General features: G+C 40.0%; 1 protein-coding gene across 1 annotated transcript in view; it reads left to right on the top strand.

Annotated features, from left to right (window-relative positions):
- Positions 1–200: 200 nt before the first annotated feature.
- PHYHIPL (phytanoyl-CoA 2-hydroxylase interacting protein like) overlaps positions 201–18,838 on the top strand; it is a 59,584-nt gene continuing 40,946 nt past the window's right edge. The window contains exon 1 of the mRNA XM_062634038.1: positions 201–353. The gene's annotated coding sequence lies outside the window, so the exon portion shown is untranslated. The remainder of the gene's footprint in view (positions 354–18,838) is intronic.

The raw sequence follows: 18,838 nt of genomic DNA, 5'->3' as shown, positions 1-18,838 counted from the left end.
GCTGGTTGTAAATGGGTTTTGGGAGGCAGGCTGCCTTCAGATCATAAAGCTCACACCCACCTGACTTTGGGATGGGACTAGTTGCATTACCCTTCATGTCAGGTGTCCTTCGTGTTTGGGTAGTGTCCAGAGTGGGCAGGACCATTCCCCTCATGGGGCCCCAACACAACTTGCAACAAAACCTCTCTTCTCTGTGCCCAGATGAGAAGACTAGCGGGTGCTGGGGGAGGAGCACCAGGAGGATAGTGCGGCACTCTCTGCAAGGAGAAGAGCCCACGGAGAACTTGCCATCTCCAGTGTGAGTGGGGGTGACTCCTCAATCAAGGATTCCAGCCAGTCACCCAGTGCATGAGGTAGGGCACTCCTCGGGTAGAGGGAGACTGGAAGGAGGGAGGAATGGGAGCTAGCAAAGAGCTGAGCAACTAGGGGAAGCATGTGGCAAATAGAGGAGAGAAACGATGGAAGGGCTTGGAAGAGCATGACCCACTGCTTGCAGGGAAATGAGATTCAGTGAAAAGCTCACATGTGCAGAAAGTAGGGAATAGTGATGCCTTGGGGAGCAGAAGAAGAATTTATTGTGGAATTAAAGGCTTGATACAAAATCATGAGTATTCAATGACTGAGGGATTTGGGTGGGAATACCCACATTATACAGGCAAATCTGATGTGCATTTTTCTTTAAATTTTTTTTTTCTGTTTATATGAAGTATTTGTGTCTGGTTCCCACATGTCTCCAGAGTTAAATAATATAAAATCATATTATTATACATTGCTGATCTTCTTCTAAGCCATGAAAGCTGTCTGAAAACAACTTTCAAAATTAAAAGTTTCCCTTCCTGAAATTAGTAAGTAAGGGATTCACTGCATCTCAGTCCATCAGGTTTCCCATCTGTTCAAAAGGTTATGGCTGCTTCCATGCAAGGCATAAATTTTTGAATTTATTTTTTGAGGAGGGGAATACATGCATGTGATATGGGCATAAGATGTAAGAGATGGCGTCCTCTTCTTAAGAGATGGTTAGAACAGTTCTTTAGCATGTGTCAAAGCTCAAATATGATTTGTTCTCTTGGGTTTGAATGCATTTGGACTCCAGATACTCAAGGCTAAAGGTTTTCTTGTTTGTTTGTTGCTTCTTCTCTGAGTGGAGTTTTATTTATTTATAGATGTCTGGAATGATCTGTTCTACTGAGTGGGATGTCAGACTATTTATTTTAGCACACGGTTTGAGAAATAAGCTCTTTTACTGTACAGCTGAAGGGGTTTTGCTTCAGCAAAACCTAAGTCCCCTTAGGATTATAAAACCCACTGAGCAGTGGTTCACTGCAAAATGAAGAGTACTTGGCTTTATAAATTTCTCAAAACTTTCTACACTCTGTGTCAAATTCACACATATAACCTTCCATTTTCATGAATCACACAGGGGTCAGCATGCTTGGATTGGTTTTTGTTTTAATTTTAGTTCCTGTTGGAAAGCTAGTTACAAATGGCATTAAGTTCCAGCTGCCCTTATTCTGATACAAGATTGTTTACTGACTGATCAAGAAAACTTGTCCAAAATACCACTGCATATATCATGGTGAAGTACTTTCTATATAAAATATTATTTTACAGTATTTCCCTATTGACATTTCTCCTAAGACTTTTTTGGCACTTGGAAGGCACACTGGAGACAGCTGGCCAGTACAGCCGTGGCTTAAGCCTTATTCTGTCATTACCAAATGCACAAAATATACAACTCTGTATACAGGATAAGATCACCGTCTGTGGACTGGCTACGAGCCAGATTTAACTCACTAAGAAGCATGTGCTCAAAGAGAAATCAGAGCTGGCAACAGCAGAAATGGTGATGCATCTCAGCCACCTCTGAGCAATGTGCGAGTGTAAGCATTCAGGCTAATGGGGCGCTCCCATGTCCTTAGGACACCGGAAACCCTAGGAAAGAACAAGTAGTAGATTCATCCCTCAGCTTTTCTATCCAGCCAGGCTGGTGATGGCTGCAGGAGGCTCTTCTAACTTTGGTAAATACCAGTGGGGCAGCTTACAGTACAACCTTGGTCTCCAGCTGGAAGAGAAATGATGGCTTCGCTGGGTGGTCAGGCTCCTCACTCCTCAGTCCTTCATGGGTCTGGCCTGTCCCCATGAGCTCTTCACTCCTCTCAGGCAGTGGGCTGAGAAGAAAAGGTCATACTCACATCTCCCATAATCTTTCTTGCTGCCTGCCGCTGAAATCAGTCTGCTGATACTTCACTTTCTGGAGCAACATTTCAGGATCTTCACTTTAGGTGCAATTTTGTGATTTGTTTTTTGGTGTGAAGGAATTTTCCAGTTTGACATTTCTCTACAGATATAAATTTCAAGCTTTTAGGCTTAAGACATAGGGTGAAAAAATTATCTTCCTTTTTCATGATTGTGACAATAACTGTGAATGCAAACAGCTACATTAATGAGGCTTATTGAAAGTATGTTACTACGGAATGTACAAGTCACTAACTTTTCAGTGAAAAAGTGTAAATGGCCCTTCTTGTATTTGCATGTGAAAATCAAAAACCTATAAGGAAGAAGTTCTTCACTGTGAGAGAGGTGAGACACTGGAACAGGCTGCCCAAAGAAGTAGTAGATGCTCCATCCCTGGCAGTGTTCAGGGCCAGGCTGGACAGAGCCTTGGGCAACATGGTCTACAGTGTCCCTGCCCATGGCAGAGGGGTTGGAACTAGATGATCTTAAGGTCCTTTCCAACCCCAACCATTCTATGATTCTATGATTGTATGCCTATAAGAGCATTTTTGTCCATCATAGTAGCCAAAGCACTTTAGTAAGTCATTTTAGTTTGAAACAGTGCTGTCATTCAGTACTGTCATTTTCTTCTCCACCACCTTATATTCCTAAATTCTTTCCTAAAAGACAGTATATAATTTGTGAATGTAAAAATAAAACCACAGGTGATGTTCCATGTGTAGAATCCTTATTTTGGAAGCTGATTTGGAGAGTGGATAAGAACCATTAATATTGAATGAAAATCTTTCTTTACCTGCATAGCCAGGAAGTTTTACTACTGGCTTGACAAGTCATTTTGTGGCATTTGTTCCAGAATTTTCTGGTGTTAAAAAGCATGTTTCCTCTGCAGTTCATGTACATGCTAGCAGCAAGATACTAGTGGACAGTGTAGGAAGAAATAAGAATGAGGAATTTATTAACTTGGTGAATTTTCATAGGTCTTGAACATAAATAACAATTTACATCAGCTTATTAAATCTAGTGTGTTCATTTTCAATGAAATGGACTAAAGGATCAAGCCAACTGTCATAGTATGTATTTTGAGTTTGCTCCAGTTCTGTGTTTGTTGCTATTTGTGTCTGCAAATCAACCTTTTTGAAACTTCACAGACAAAACTTCTTGAAAATCTCAGTGATTTTGGCTCTTCTAAATGGTGATATTTCAATTGCTGGTGTCATGATACATTTTTATTGTAGAGAACTTTCTTCTAAGGGAACATATCTGGCAGAACTATAGAGCATTGGGCTCTGGGAATTATTCAAAATCAGTAGTTGTTTTAGGGATGAAACTCAGGAGAGTAGCAGTGGTGGACCCAGGCACAGAAAGTGAGGAAGGGCAGGCACATTCCTCACAAAGAGAAATGTTATGGCAAAATGAAAACAGAACATGACTAGAAGACAGAAACCCACCACCAGGTGTTTTTTTTTCCTAATAGAAGAATGTAGTGACTCTTTCTGTAAGGATTGTAAGAGATCCACAGGGGAAAACCTTATAGCAAGAAATACTTGTATAAACATTTCCCACTGAGATCTAGTGCCATTTTTATCTACTATATTGTCTTTGTTGTCTAACTCCAATAGTTACAAAATACATCAAATTCACGTGAAACAGAAACAATTTCTTTGGTCCTAAACCAATAATTTTAACACCATTCCTATTTGTAACAGAAAGAAAAAATGTTGTAAATAAGTGCTTTCTTTCATGGATGCACAAATATATCGCACATAGAAACCAAGTCTCATAGTAACAAAAATTGTCGCATATACTTGACAACAGCAGGCCTATGTGTTTTTCCTTTGGGTTTCAGTCAGCTGAGAATAAGTTCCATGTTGAGCATTACACTGTTTTTCTCTGGATAACTCAATGTGTGAATTATTTCACTATTATGTCACTATTTCACTCTACACTAGATTTCAATAAAGCAATTTTATGTATACAGTATTTAAGCACCTATGAAGGCCTGCTGACATTTGCTGGGATTATATATAAAATCCTGCTGTGGATGCAGAGAATACTCAGTTTCCTCCTCCAAAAGGCTAGTCATATCTTCACATATGATGAGATATTTACTGTGTGCAATGTTAACAGCTACCATATTGCTGTACTCCCACGTTGATGCAAATGTTGGCAAAAGCTACTGTGCCAGCTTCCCACTTACACACCCTAGTGGCACCTTTGCTATTCCTCAAATACACAAATTGCTGTTCGCATCCAATTAATGCTCAAACACTAGTGGGTTTTTTTGCCTCACATATTTAGTAGGCTTCTGTCAGAAAATAAAAGATGGATGCACAGAAGCCTATCAAACCAGACCAAACCCAGCAAAGTAAAGAATTTTTCAATGCTAGAAAATACCCTGGAGTGGTCTGTGGGATATTATGAAAGAGAATCAAGGATTAGTGCAGAGATTGAGGAGATAAAACCTTAATTAAAATAAGCACTTATTTACAATACATATGGCAGACAACTATTCTCATGGCTGTAATAGAACAGAAGTCTTCCTGCAGTTACACAGGAACTCATGCTAGCCAAGGAGTGGCTTTCTGCAGTGGCTGCTGGAGGCCACATTGTTTAGGTTAGTATAGGAATATGCAACTACAGAAGGCTCCCCATGGCATGGTCCTTCTCTGTAACAAGATAAGGTGACTTCCATGATCAACATTTGTATCTAACTGCACACGTGTTTTTTGCCCTCCTGCTCATAGACTGTGCTATCCAGCCCAAGATGGTATGTTTACTAGAAAGCCAAAGCATGGGAGCTGCATTCCCCTCTTGAGTGCACTAAGTGGAGGTGTCAATCATTTCTGATAATTTTTCATCATAAAATGTATTTACCTCCAATCTAAGATGGACTCTGACTGTTGACCTCCAAAATATGCAGAAAGGGCATATTCAAGACTTGAATTTGTGCCCCTTTTTACTTCTAGATATGTTTCATTATTTTTTAATGGAGTTACATTTCTCATGATTAAATAACAGCAACAAAAAAAAATCAATTCAGTGCATGCAGTTTCTCTGGTTATGCAATAATTTTTCTTTGTCTATGAGCCTGTATTTTTATTTTATACTCTATATGCTTGTGATGAACTTGTAAAGATCACACTTCTGGTGGTGTTCATCATCAAATTGCGAGGAAAAAAACCTGCAACTTTTGATTTACATCCTTTCAGAACTTAATGGCCACTTCAATATTTTGAAATAGAAATACAGAATATCAAAATATATCTAAATGACATTCCAATATCTTTCCGAAATGGCTCTTTATATCAAAAGTCAAGAGGGCCTCTTCTGGAGTACCATTCTTTGAATGCTTTCAAAATTCCTGATATTATAATCCATTGTTATCCAATATTTTATTATTCTCAGTAGGACCTTTATTGGAGAGACAAAACATGAGTAGGCATAATTTATTCTTTCAGCAGTTCAAGTTGCGTGAAACTGTTTACTCTTAAGAGAAACATGAAGGGTCTCTACATTGCAATGGTGTTTGCCAATATTTCTTTCTGACCCAGTCTGTGTTTTGGTGTAAAGATAACTGGCTTGTGGTGGCCGAGCGTTCATAGCGACGTCGCTTTTTGATCCTTCGATGTCAGCTCTTCCTATCATTGTGAAGCAGAATTCACCAAGCATTGGATTGTTCACCCACTAATAGGGAACGTGAGCTGGGATTAGACCATCATGAGACAGGTTAGTTTTACCTACTGATGATGCATTGTTGCAATAGTAATCCTGCTCAGTACAAGAGGAACCGCAGGTTCAGACCCCTGGTGCGTGCGCTTGGCTGAGGAGCCACTGGTGTCAGGCTACCATCTGCGGGTTTATGACTGAATGCCTCTAAGTCAGAACCCTGCCTAGACGTAGCGATACCACAGCGTCACCAGCGCCTCGGCAGGCTCGCGATAGCAGTCGCTCAAGATTGACCAAGGAAATGACAGTCTTGCTCAGAATGTGTGGGTTAAAGCCCTTCCTGACTCTTCGTTGGCGATGACAGGCCTGCCTCATAGCAGAAGGAAAACTCCTATCTTCAAACCCAGGCTGATGGAGCTCGTCTAGCCTTGTAAGGTCTTCCATCATAGAGAAGGACACTCTTACAAAACCTACGACCTGCGGACTTTGCTGTCACCATCCTAGCTAGCTAGGCTGTGGCAGTTAAACCTCAGGTGTAAAGGGTGGGACCAGTTCTGCGCAAGCTGCGCCTCACCTAAAAAATCCACTGCGCAGGCTGCAAGGGCTCACTCTCACTTGTCTGCATGGACAGGCGAGGGTCGAAACGGTAGGTGACGAGGTGCATGGGAAGCTGCAGCTCCAACCTTGCATGCGGGCGGACCAGCGCATGGGTAGCTTGAGATTACTCAGGAGATGACAGTCGTGGTTGGACACTCCCTGATTGCCTAAGCTCCCTTTTCCAACCAGATTTGCATATCCCACTTGCCCTTGGTCATCGTGCTTGTAGTAAGCGTGGTTAAAGCCCTTCCCAAATCTTCGCTCGCGAAGCCAAGCCATCATTTTAGGGACATGTTTGATAGTTTAGAAGCAAAGTCTAGAAATAAATTCGTATGTAAATCTCTTCAAGTAGCGGGGCTTCTGATCAGACTCTGATAACTTAATTCTTTTACTTTATTCAAGGGTTGCTGCACATATAAGCATTCCTCCAGATCCTTGCCAAATTACTTGTTCATAGTTTCAGGGCATATTATGTTTAAATTTCCTGAGATAGTGTTATAAGAGGTATAAACTAATTATTCTAATCAACATTGAAATACAGTGCTGTTGAGTTCTAGATGTCATTTTAGAATGTTTTCCTGTGAAAATCCTCCTGTGCTGGCCCACTGAGGCTAACTGGGCTGTATCCTTCTGTGTCAAAGTCAGTGAACTTCCTTATTGCTATCACTCTGAGAAGAAATAACATAATCTCTGTTTTAGGGGACTTCATAACATGTCTTATCCTTACACTTTTCCTTCTCCTCTATTCCTTACTTGGCAATTATATAGATGTTACATATATTTATTAGAGCCACAAAAATGATCAGAGGGATGGAGCACCTCTCCTATGAGAAAAAGCTGAGAGAGCTGCGGTTGTTCAGCCTGGAGAAGACTCCAGGGAGATCTTGTTGCAGCCTTTCAGTTGTTAAAAAGGGCCTAGAAGAAAGATGGGAAAAGACATTTTGGCAGGTCCTGTTCCAACAGAACAAGGGATGATGGTTTTAAACTAAAAAAAGGAGAGATTCAGGCTGGATGCAAGGAAAAAAATTTTTACAATGAGGGTGGTAAAATACTGGAGCAGATTGCCCAGATAGGTGGTAGATGTGCCACCCCTGGAGACATTCAAGGTCAGGCTGGATGTGGTTCTGGGCAACCTGATGTAGTTGAAGGTGTTCCTGCTCATTGCAGGGGGGTTGGACTGGATGATTGTTGAAAGTCCCTTGCAACCCAAACAATTCTATGACTCTATTATTCTATAAATAAAAAAAAAAATTATATTGCATGTGCTATGTTATTAGATGAACGTATTAAAAGGGGAACCTGGCAAAAGACCGTTGAAATGGGAGAGGATGAAAACCATGACTTGAGCACAGAAGAAAAAGCAAAAAATTTGCAGAAGCAGAGAAAAACTCTTCCTCCAGAATTCTAATAACCAGTATTAGTGACTTTAAAAATTATAATGTGTGCTGGGGCATGTACAGAAGAGCACTAAGAAAGCTCAGCTATCTGGTGACTGCCAAATGATACTGAGCTGTAGCCACTGCCTCCAACACAAATAGCTCAACCTCATTTAAGTATCCTTACTGGAGGCAATCAATCATATACAGAACAGAGCCATTTCAAATAAGGTCTGCTGTTCATATACATTCAGCTATTTTTGCAACTAAGCTATATTTGTATCCAAAATAAGTATTTGGATAACCGAATGTCTCCCTCATAGGAGTGGAGGAAAAAAGAGTGCAAATTGTCAGTATAGGTCAAGAAAAATTGAAATTCAGAATTCAGTGCCTTGATGCATTTCATCTTCAGAACCAAAGTGTTGCTACCCTCTGCAACCTTTTGAAAGACATTGATGCCTTAGGCTTAGGTACCTGATGTCACAGTGAATGAAGAGATCCAGACAGCCAGCTTACTGCTTATGATGGAAAACAGCACAGCAAGTGGAAGGAGGAGGAACACTATAAGAATATTATAAAAATTGCAGATATATTTAAAAAAAAAATTGTTAATAGAAAAAATATCTTTGAGCAGACAGTCAGCTTCATGAAATACCCCATGTTTCTGTGTTTCTCAGTGTGACAATAACAAAATGCTTTAAAACAATTGATTTTTTTAATCTTTTTTTCTTTGTGCCTTCCTCAAAAAGAGCACTTGTTTTAGAAATTTCAGTCAAGTATGTATCTGCACACTGTGGGTTACCAGCTCTCCAGAAACGTCTGAAAGAGTCTGTCAAAAGTAGGATGAACTTGGTTGCATATATTGGACCACTGAGACACATAAATAGATTCACTTTCTGGGCTTAGGACAGCAAAGCAGGAAGCTCAGCGCTGGTGTTTGCAACAATAGTACTGAGCAACAGAGCCAGAGAGCTCAGTAGGGCTAACATCAGCCACTGTGGTAAACAGCGCTACTTGCATTCAGTAATTCAGTAATAAACATGGGAAAGTCTCATTTTCTTAAATGACAGAATCTAGTCAGATGATCTACATGTCATTGCTGGTTTTCCCCATTAAACAACATGAAGTATATCTTCCCCTAGTTTGTTTTTTTTCCTCCTTACTTTCCCTCTTTTTGGACACTCTCTCTACCTTGTATTTCCATGCTATTCCGCAGGGCTTAAGAGAAGATAAGTGCAAATGCTGTGTTTGGGTTTGTTCTGTCTGTGGTATTCCATTGTAAATGGAACCAGTGTCAGAAGCGTTAAACTTTTTTTCCTCAAGTTTGGCTTTGATCTTCCTGCAAAGGAAATATGCAAGTTTTTAATAAAATATGCATGCTTAGGCTCTGTTTTCCATTTGAAAGGCTAATAAAGTCCAGCATGAAAAACATTTTAATGCCAATTTCAGAATTACAGATTTTTTTAACAGAAAAACAAACAGATATGAGCCCTTTTGTTTATAACTAGTGTAGTGACAGGGCAGAGGTGAAATTTCCGTAGATATTTCTGTCTTTAAGAATCCAGCCTTTACCAATGCATTATTCCAAATCTTCACTGCATAATTTGCATAATGATTTCAGTTTCTGTGAGTCTTATCACCAGCAAATTTGTTCATTAGAATGTATATGAAGGACAAACATAGAAAGAAGTGAACACAGCTGAAATGAATTCATGAAAAAGTTTGGGCAAATGCTGGTGGATTTTTTTTCTCCAGTGTTTTTCTCAGCTCTCTGCAGAACCGATTCAAATCTCATCTAAAAGCAGTGAAAAATGTCCACCACTTACTGAGTTTTGTAAATCTATGAGCCCTCTGTACCTCATACTCAGAAGTAAAGACAGGACAGACCCTCTCCTGATTTTGACTTTTCCTCTGTAAGTATGAAACATTTTGAGATACTGTCACATTACTACAGGCAGCCTCCACCCATAAGCATTGTTAACCTCTCTGGTATTTTCAGGTCCTGCATGTCCTGGCTTCTTGCCATTTTATCTGAGCACAATGTTCTTATAGCTTCCAGTATGGCACATGATAGAGCAAAGGAAGATAAAGAAGGGAACAGAGCGGACAGTAATAAATATGAATGAAAAGACAGTAATAAATACAAATTCTGTTACTCTTGTTTCTTTTCCCTTCTCTATCTTTTCTTTTACATTTTCCTCTCTTTGCCATCAAGATTTAAAGCATTTTAAGTCATTCCCTCTGACTTTCGCTAGTACAAGCATGAGTTATGAGGAATGAGCAATTAATGAATGAATGTACTCTTCCTCAGGATAACAAGCAAGACACTTCTAGCAGGAGCTGCTGATACAGCACTTGAGGAGACTGAATGGAGTAGCATGGTACAATTTCATAAATCAGCATGCAAAAATTGTCAGACATCATGTGTCACCATGTGGTGGTTGGTTAGGAAAAGCAACCTACCCCAGGAACAACCGATTTGCAATCTCTAGACTCTAGGTTTTGGAGCTTTTCATTCAGTTTTGGTTTAGTTTCACTTTGGATTAAAATTTACTTGCTTAGTAACCTCCTATTTAATTCACTGAACTGCTGGTTAGCTAGTGGATAATCCAGGTAGTGGATTATTGCACAGAATTCTTTGGTGAAATACAACTCTTAAGTTTTTTGTTTATATTTAAAAGAGGGTGAATTTTATTTCCATTAGCTTTATAGTAGCTTTGAATATTCAGAAAAAAACTTTCAAGATGTCAATACCTGTGTTGAGCTCTAGAACCACTGCTATTTTGCTGTTTGAATTCTGCTTTTTACATAGTTTCCTCAGTCCTTACCTAAGGAGATTGCATAAGAGAAGAATGTAATCTCCAAAATAATTTACCATATTAGACAGAAACTACCATCAGTGGATCTTTATCAGCCGCCTGGAGCAGAAAGGAGACACGTGGCTGTACATTTGGAAAACGGTTGTTCACAGTACTCATCAATGCTTGCTGCCAATTGTGGGCAGATGCCATCAACAGTCATTACGCAGTTCTGAAAATAGAATCAAACTTGACCTGGGCAGGTCCTCAAACAATGGATAAACTGCCTCTGAACAAGGGAAATGTGTGGAGTCTATTCTCTCTCCCAGCCTCCTGCTGCTCAGGGATCCTACAGACCCAGAGCTAGGGCAGCATGGGAAGGGGGTACTTACTTGGGGTGTACATGTCAGGTACTCAAGATGTCTCCTCACCCCTAAGAGTTATTGTTTCTCTGTGTGTCCCTGATCTGTCCTTGTGGAAAGGAGCACGACCAGCATGTTTCTGCTAGTCCCTGCAGCAGTGCTGTGTCATCTCTGGAAATGGCAAGTTACATTTGCCCCTTGCTGTTCTTCCTTTTTCTCTTTTCCCCTAGAAACCACTAGTAAGCAGCAACAGCAAGCAGGAGAAAGCACCTGGGGAGGAGAAGGGCAAAGAAGTTTTGAGAGCACCTCTGCCGTATGTGTGCTTCCTTGGCTGTCACAGCCACTGTGCTGTGTCCTGGGAAGGGAAAAAACAGCATCAGAGTGCAAGCGCCTCCCTCTTGTCCACTTTCCGAACCCGTGTGAACTTGGCATGAAGTGCTCCTGTTGTGGCTTTGACAACACTCCTGCAATTACTGTGCTGTGTATAAGAGACCAACCTGCCATGGTCTCTTATTCATGTTTTCCCAAATCTGGCTTCCTCTGCTTAGCCCCATATGAGGATAAAGACTACAGAAAGTGGCTTCCTTTCCCTGACCTCACAAAAGGCTTGAGAGGAACACTGTCTTTTCCTTTTCTTTGAGAAGTGCTGGCGAGCACAAACTGTTACCATCCACTGCATACAGTGCTTGGCATCAGAAGTGGTCAGTTGTTCCCATGCTCCTGTTTGCTTGCTGGTGTGTGGCAGAGAGCATAAGAGAGAGGAAAGCAATGCTATACTTCTGAAATGAGGTATAGCAAGTGTTGTGTGCCCACAGCTCCGGCCCAGCCTGCCAGTGTTTATTCTTTAGTTAGCAGGTAGAACATTAAAAGTGACGTGCACTTAGTTGCTCCCCTGTGCAAACCCCTCTTATCTCCAGCAGGCCTGGAAGACATGATTTAAGGATGTAAGAAAAGTGTTGCTTCATCTTTTTGGAGAGGTACAGCTAGCATTCCTATGGCAATGTTATCTTTGAAATACAAGAGTTCTTTGTAAAGGCTACCAGCCCTGCTAACCTTAATGACAGGAAAAAATAATTTTAAAAATACGTCTCTACAGCCAACAGTCCTCCCGCAACAGAAGAGGGATGGATATCTCTTTGCTATTTGCTTCTCCTCCTTTACACTCACTAGAAAGATGTATGCAAAAAAACTTTTCTGTCTACTTTGCCAAAACAAGGAGGACACCACAGCAATAATCTTCTGATAACAGAAATGTTGGACTGAATCAAAATTTGCTATAAGCTATATAGCAGAAGAAATTGTTACCTTTTACTTGTGCAGGAAGTGATCTCTTTATTTAACGACAGTTCCAACAAAAGAAATGTTTCTGACTATGGTTTGGGGGTGTATGCTTTTCTGAGCATTCTCCTCTCTGTTGGCTGTTCTTGAAAAGTTGTGACATGAGATCAGGAAAGCTTAAGAGCTTATGTGACTTCTTAGCTTGCCATCATTTCAAGATGAATAAGTGTTCATGAAGACAGCCTGCGGGAAGGGAATTGATGTACTATTTGGATGCCCTGACTTTATAATTCATACTAAGCTCTCTTGGTAGGAGTGTGCCCAGTGCTGAAAACTTTGCCTTAGGGTTCAGATGGATCAAGCAGTAATAAGACTCTATGGCTAGCTGAGAGGGAGGAAGAGGAGAAAACAATTTAAAAGCAATGAAAGAAGATACCACTATCATTGTTGAAGCAAAGCTTTTGCTTCCACAGCCTGCGGAACCAGCACATAATAGGCTGGAGAACTGACCCTACTCTCAGTTGCGGGCCTTGCAGCTGCTTGCAGGATTGCAACCTCAGTTTGGGAACTGGCTCAAGGAGTGGCAGCTGGCTGATCTGCTCAGCTGTGTTTTGAGACAAGCAATTTTCTGTTAAGGTCAGTGAGAGTGTGACAGTGTAAGGAGTTCAGACCACCATCGCCAGAAAGGGTGGAGAAATCTAAATTGAGAAAATAGGGATACGGACATATGTGCCTCTCTAAAACTGGTTGCATCATCTATTTCAATCTGAATATATTTGTCGATAAAGTGTTTTTCCCAGCAAGATACAGGAAGGAGATTTTATTCCAAGATGAATTCACAGTTTTCATAAAGCTTGCAAAATATTTCCACTTAGACAGGGCTGTCAGACAGTCATTTTAATGAGTGCTGAAAACCCAAACCAACTGCAGCCTAATCCCACTGCTTGCTCCTATTTCTGTATTGACACTCCTGGCACCTCCCAGTCATTTGCCTTCTGCAACCAAACAGCTGCACATTGGGAGCGAGCATCTTTGTCCAAAATGTCTGCTATTCAATAATGTTTGCTGATAACAACTGTTCTCATAAGTTCTAGATGGCATGGCTTCAAACGCTGAAGTAGTGTGCACCAAAATGAAAACAGGACCCAGATAGCTTCGTTTTCCCTATGTTAAACATCATGTTCACTGAATACTTTGTTAGATCAGTTTTTGCAAGTTTTAACTAAGAATGTAGTTTTGGACTACCTGGTGAAGGGAGTGGGGGGACCAACATCTGCTTTCACAGCTGTATCTTGTTTGTTGGTAGGCATCTCTTACCCCTTCTAAGCATGGAAGAAGACTTGAAAACATGTTGGAGCAGATTCATGTGTTTTCTCCCTGAATTATTTGTTGTTGTGTTTTTATTGGACATCACTGCACCTTGTGCTGGAAGCAGGAAGGCTTGCTTGTAATTCAGGTGAAGGCCAGTTATGTGCATTTTTGGTGGTTTTGATAGCCTTGTTATTAACTCCTGATGGCATAAGACTTAGTGGTCAGGCTATAGATAGCTGATCGGTCTGATAACTGCTAATCTCATTAACCCTCTGACTTAACTTGATTTATACTTCCTTTGCTCCCCCTAGTTTATAGTGATACATATAACTCAACTTCAAGAAAGAACAAAACCACAGGGTAGATGATAAAAAAGTATCACAGAGCATTTTTGCTCAGGTCTCAAAGTCTCTGCAGGGAATGGAGGATTTGGATATAATTTAGCACCATTGACACTAATTTCTATTGCGCTGTTAGGCAAATGTGAATAGTCCTTAGTTGGTGCTACAGAATTTCTATTTTCCATCTCCCTTTAGGCTCAATCTGCCATATCTGCCTTTTCTGAATAACTTTGCTTGAATAAATGTCATGAAGGTAAACACACATGCAGTAACACGTTTCTAGAGTTTTTACTGTAAATGAATATTTGGCTCTGCTCCAGAAATATGCACAGGTTTCAGTACTGTCTTAATACGAGGGCAAATTCATTCCTGGCAGGAGCTGTTTAGTGGTACACAGAATTTAAGGGGGGATTATGCTCAGTTTTTGTATGACATTAGCTGTATCGCTATAGATGTCTGTATAATTAGGCTGGTGCAACCTCTAAATAAATTTGATGGAGCTGCAGCTACAAAATATCTTTAAACGGATAGTGACTTCTAAAATTTAAGGAAATACACTGTAGCAGTGTAGGTATTGCACATGCAAAACGGTGGGACTAATCTAGGTGACTGATATTTAAAGTACAGAACTCTGTATAGCTCCACCTTACACATTTACTTTTGTTGCTCTGCTGCCATTGTAGAAATTTTCTGACACTTATATGCACAAATTCTTATAAATAGAAAAAAATAGTGAAATAATTCTAGTAAATTTGGTAAAAAAGCTCATCCAACATATCAGGTTAGCAGTTAGCATGGAAGGAAAAGAGGAAATTAGAGAAACAGAATTTACTGATGATGGGCTTTTGAAGTGAGTTCAGCAGGTCACAAAAAAACAGTGATCAGACAAGTCTGAAACAGACCCACATTCCATCACACAGGAGCCACTGTCAGACCTCTGTCATTAGGCAACAGCTGTGCCTGTATAAATGACTACTTTTCTGCTTTGCAGCCAGCACTGCTCCTGTGAGCATGTGCAGATTAAGCTCTCTGAACTTTGGACAAGGAGGTGAGGGGCTAGTGATAGCCTAGGAGAGAGAACGTTGCTGTATTTATTTGCTTTCTCATTTCTCATTCCAGAATATATTGCAGGTTATCAGAGATGGCTGTTGCAAACACATATAAGAATAATCTGCAGGGGTATTCACAAAGACTAAGTTTAGCCACAGGATACTTCTGCTCCCAGCTTCCTGCAGAATCAAGAGAAAGCATTTCTTCTGGGGCCACTCAGAGCACCTACAATGAGCTCCCATTGAGACACTCTGCTGAGGATTTTCAACTCCCCGCTGGCTGTAGAAAGATCCTCAGGCAAATAAGCTCCTTAGGCTAAAGCTGGCCTTTGCAAATATCCTCTTGTGCAGCCTGGTTTAAGACCCAGGAGCAGTGGGTGAGTAACTAACAGATTTTGGAGTCAGTTCTATGATTTTCAAGGTTCTTACAGAATGCCACAATTCCTCCGCTGACTTTAAGCCCTCTGAGGCACTGTGTATGTACAGCAACTGGAAATCTGTATGGGTTGCTATAATATCAATAAATAACATACTACTGTGCTGCCATATATTCACAGCACAAGTAGCAGTGATAGGACATCATTCAGAGCAGAACATGGTTTAATTAAAATGTTTGTGTATGTTATTAACAAAATAGTGCTATAAACTAACGGTCACTTTATTGTCTGTAGACTTTATCTAATCTGCATGTATATGGGTGCTAAGTGGGCATACATTTCTACCAGAGTAAAACCCATGGAAAAACCAGCTCCTAAATGCTGTTTCTAACATATTTCCTTGTGAAATTCTAATTGTGGCTCACAGTTTAAATAATCATAGATCTGAAAGACAGTATAGGAGTAAGTGGCTATGAGTCAAGTGAGTGAAATTTAAGACTAGTCTCACTGCATATTCAGGCTCTGAGCCAAGGAGAGGGAATGTCTGGGTGTTCCTCCTCTTACTCATTTAACACAGTTTTCCTTCTGTTTCCTTAGCAGTTGATTAGCTATGTTCATGATAGCAATGGGGAGTAAGATAATAATGTCTTTCCTGTCTTGCCATATCACCTCATTTATATCATATCTTGATGGTACAAAAGCTGGCTACTAGCTCTGTAGTTATAAGAAAACTAGGTAAGTGGATGACATTGAGAAACTAGTCACTTAGACTTTCTTAATTAACTTTATATATTACTGAACCATACCTCTTTCTTGGCTGTCCTTGAGGAGTTTTGACATCATCTAGTGAAAATGTGGTATTATGAGGAAAATCTCATTCACAGGATCAGTCAAGAGAGTTTAAGAAAAGTGCTTTTGGAAAGTCGAAGGGCAGTAAGAAAGACCTGAGAAGATAATGTAATGGAAAGCCAGCAGAAATGTGTCTTGTTCCAATGAACATGGGCAACACTGGAGAGAGAATGAGTCACTGTGGGCTACTTAAGCAAGTAAAAGTAAAATATGAACTGCACTGGAAACAGAAAACTGGAGGGCCACCAAATCAGGCTTCTGTATTCCAAGCTTAGTGCACATGAGAAAAACAGGGACAGCATGAGGATACACTGAAACAGTTGCCAGGATGTTAAAGTTAATACGAAAAGATGGGATTGTATTATAAGTCCTGAAGGCACAATAGCACAAAATGACTTGACCAAGAAAATATTAATTGTAATTAATTTGTAATGAGGAGATAAATTTTGAGACCAGTTCTTATTCCCACGATTGGACTTTTGCCATGAAGCTAATTGGACTTTTGCCATGAAGTTTATTGGAAAGAGGATTAAACTTTGAGTAACGGCTTGGTTAAGAAATCATCAATGTAATTGTGAACTGCTGGGAAAAAGTAACTGAAAATACATAACAAAATATCATCACTTGAACAAAAGCATCAGAGGTGTCCCTTTGAGTATTTAAAGAAATGATGGAACAACTAGTTGCTAAAAAAAAAAACCCATACAGAAAATTGAGGAAGTAGCTGGAGACTAATAAAGTGTCAGCATGCCTCAAGTCTTTTTGAATTAAGAGTAACTATAGAAACTATTGTCTTATGGGCATGGCTCCAAACTGAAATATTAGAAGGGGAAAATGTATGTATATGAAGGTGAATAGTATAATGAGACCCTGACATGACACAGGTGTACTACAGTAAACTAAGCCAGACAAATTAGAACTTTTATCCCTCCACTTCTTTTTAAGATTAAGCCAGCAGCAGAGTACAGAGTGGCACCAAGACTTTGCAAAGGCATTTGAGGTTCTGCCACATAATGTCTTAAGGGAGTTACTGAAACCAGTCAGCGTGGGCTAAAATTCACTTAAAGGTATCACATGCTGGCCACTGAACTGTAGACAGAAAGTAAATCTGAATAGCAGTCAGCATTGTCAAGGATAGGTGACTGCTAGTATCCCTTAAAGGTCAAGATATGTTCCAATATCTGGAGGATAAAGCAGTAATTAAATGTGAAAACGATTACTTATGTAGGAAGAATGATTAACGGCACAGGAGAGAGGAAACACAGAAGGTTCTAGTTATTCTCCAAGGATATTACGGATCTAATAAAGCAAGGCTAAACTTAAAAGCAAATTAATAAACAAGCATTAGCAGTACTTTGTGCCCATTAGGCAACAAATAAATTTTATGAAGCTTCAAATACATATTTTTTTTCTATGAAAGACATTTTCTTTCTTAAATACTTATTCAGGCTTTATAAATCTGATCAGAAAAATTAAATTCAGAAAGCAGCACCATGAACAGCATTAATAAAATGATAATTTGCTTGATATCTTTCTGTTTATCTAAGAGGAACATTTCCTTTTAATTGTTTACATTGCTCAGAGGAAGTTGGGAGTTGCACACCAGCTGGTACAAGTGGAGGGCTCCATAATCTGAAGTGTTGATTATGAATGAAGACAGTGTGATTGTGGGTTGAGGAATGAAGGCTTACATACCAGGATATTTTCTCAATTCTGCTGGGTTAGAACAAAGACCTGCCTAGGCCAGTATAATCTCTTAGCAGCGGCTGAAAATCATAAAATCATTGAATAGTTTGGGTTGGAAGGGACCTTAAAGATCATCTAGTTCCAAAACCCTTGCTGTGTTTACAGAAGATGAAGAGCAGGACAAGTGTATATAACAGCTTTAACTTTTCACCAGAGTTCCTAATAATTTTCAGCTTAGGGACTCTGAATCACTTGTGGCTTGAGTAACTCTAAAGGATTTCTTTTCCCTTAACTTTTCCAGCCTCTCCTTGAACCAAAGAAAAATTTTAGCTCTGACACTGTTCTCTGGCCTTACAACTTGAACCTAAATTGCACATCTTCTATTTGTTGAAGCTTGTTACTATTAATTGCAATTGACACTCACTAATTCTTATACTGGGAGACTTGGCAAACAGTCAAGCTTTGGCTACCCTGTTTGTCCTATTTGTGCTTTAGTGAATCTCTATCACATACCCCCTTGGTTGCCATTTTCACAGACCAATTATCTTTTTATCTGAGAAGCAGACTAGCTTTTCCCCATACAGAAGCCATTTCCACATCATACTTCACAAAAACCTACAGATTTGTGAGTAGGTCCCCTAGCACCAGAAGTCACAAGATTACCTCAGAATTATCACAGAATCACATAGCTTGGATTGTAAGGGACTGTCAAAGATCATCTAGTGCAACCCCCTCTGCAATGAGCAGGGACATCTTCAACTAGATCAATTTGCTCAGTATCACATCCATTCTGGCCTTGAATGTCTTCAGGGATGGCACACCTATCACGTCTCTGGGCTACCTGCTCCAATGTTTCACCCACCTTTATTGTAAAAAATATATTGTATCTTTGATGTTTTAAAACATGCTTAAA

The sequence above is a fragment of the Pezoporus occidentalis genome, unplaced genomic scaffold, assembly GCF_034315485.1.
Source record: "Pezoporus occidentalis ecotype Australia unplaced genomic scaffold, CSIRO_AGI_Poc_V1 ctg41, whole genome shotgun sequence".
NCBI classification, from domain to species: Eukaryota; Metazoa; Chordata; class Aves; order Psittaciformes; family Psittacidae; genus Pezoporus; species Pezoporus occidentalis.
Note: the sequence above shows the minus strand (reverse complement) of the source record. Positions and strands in the feature narration are given on the sequence as shown.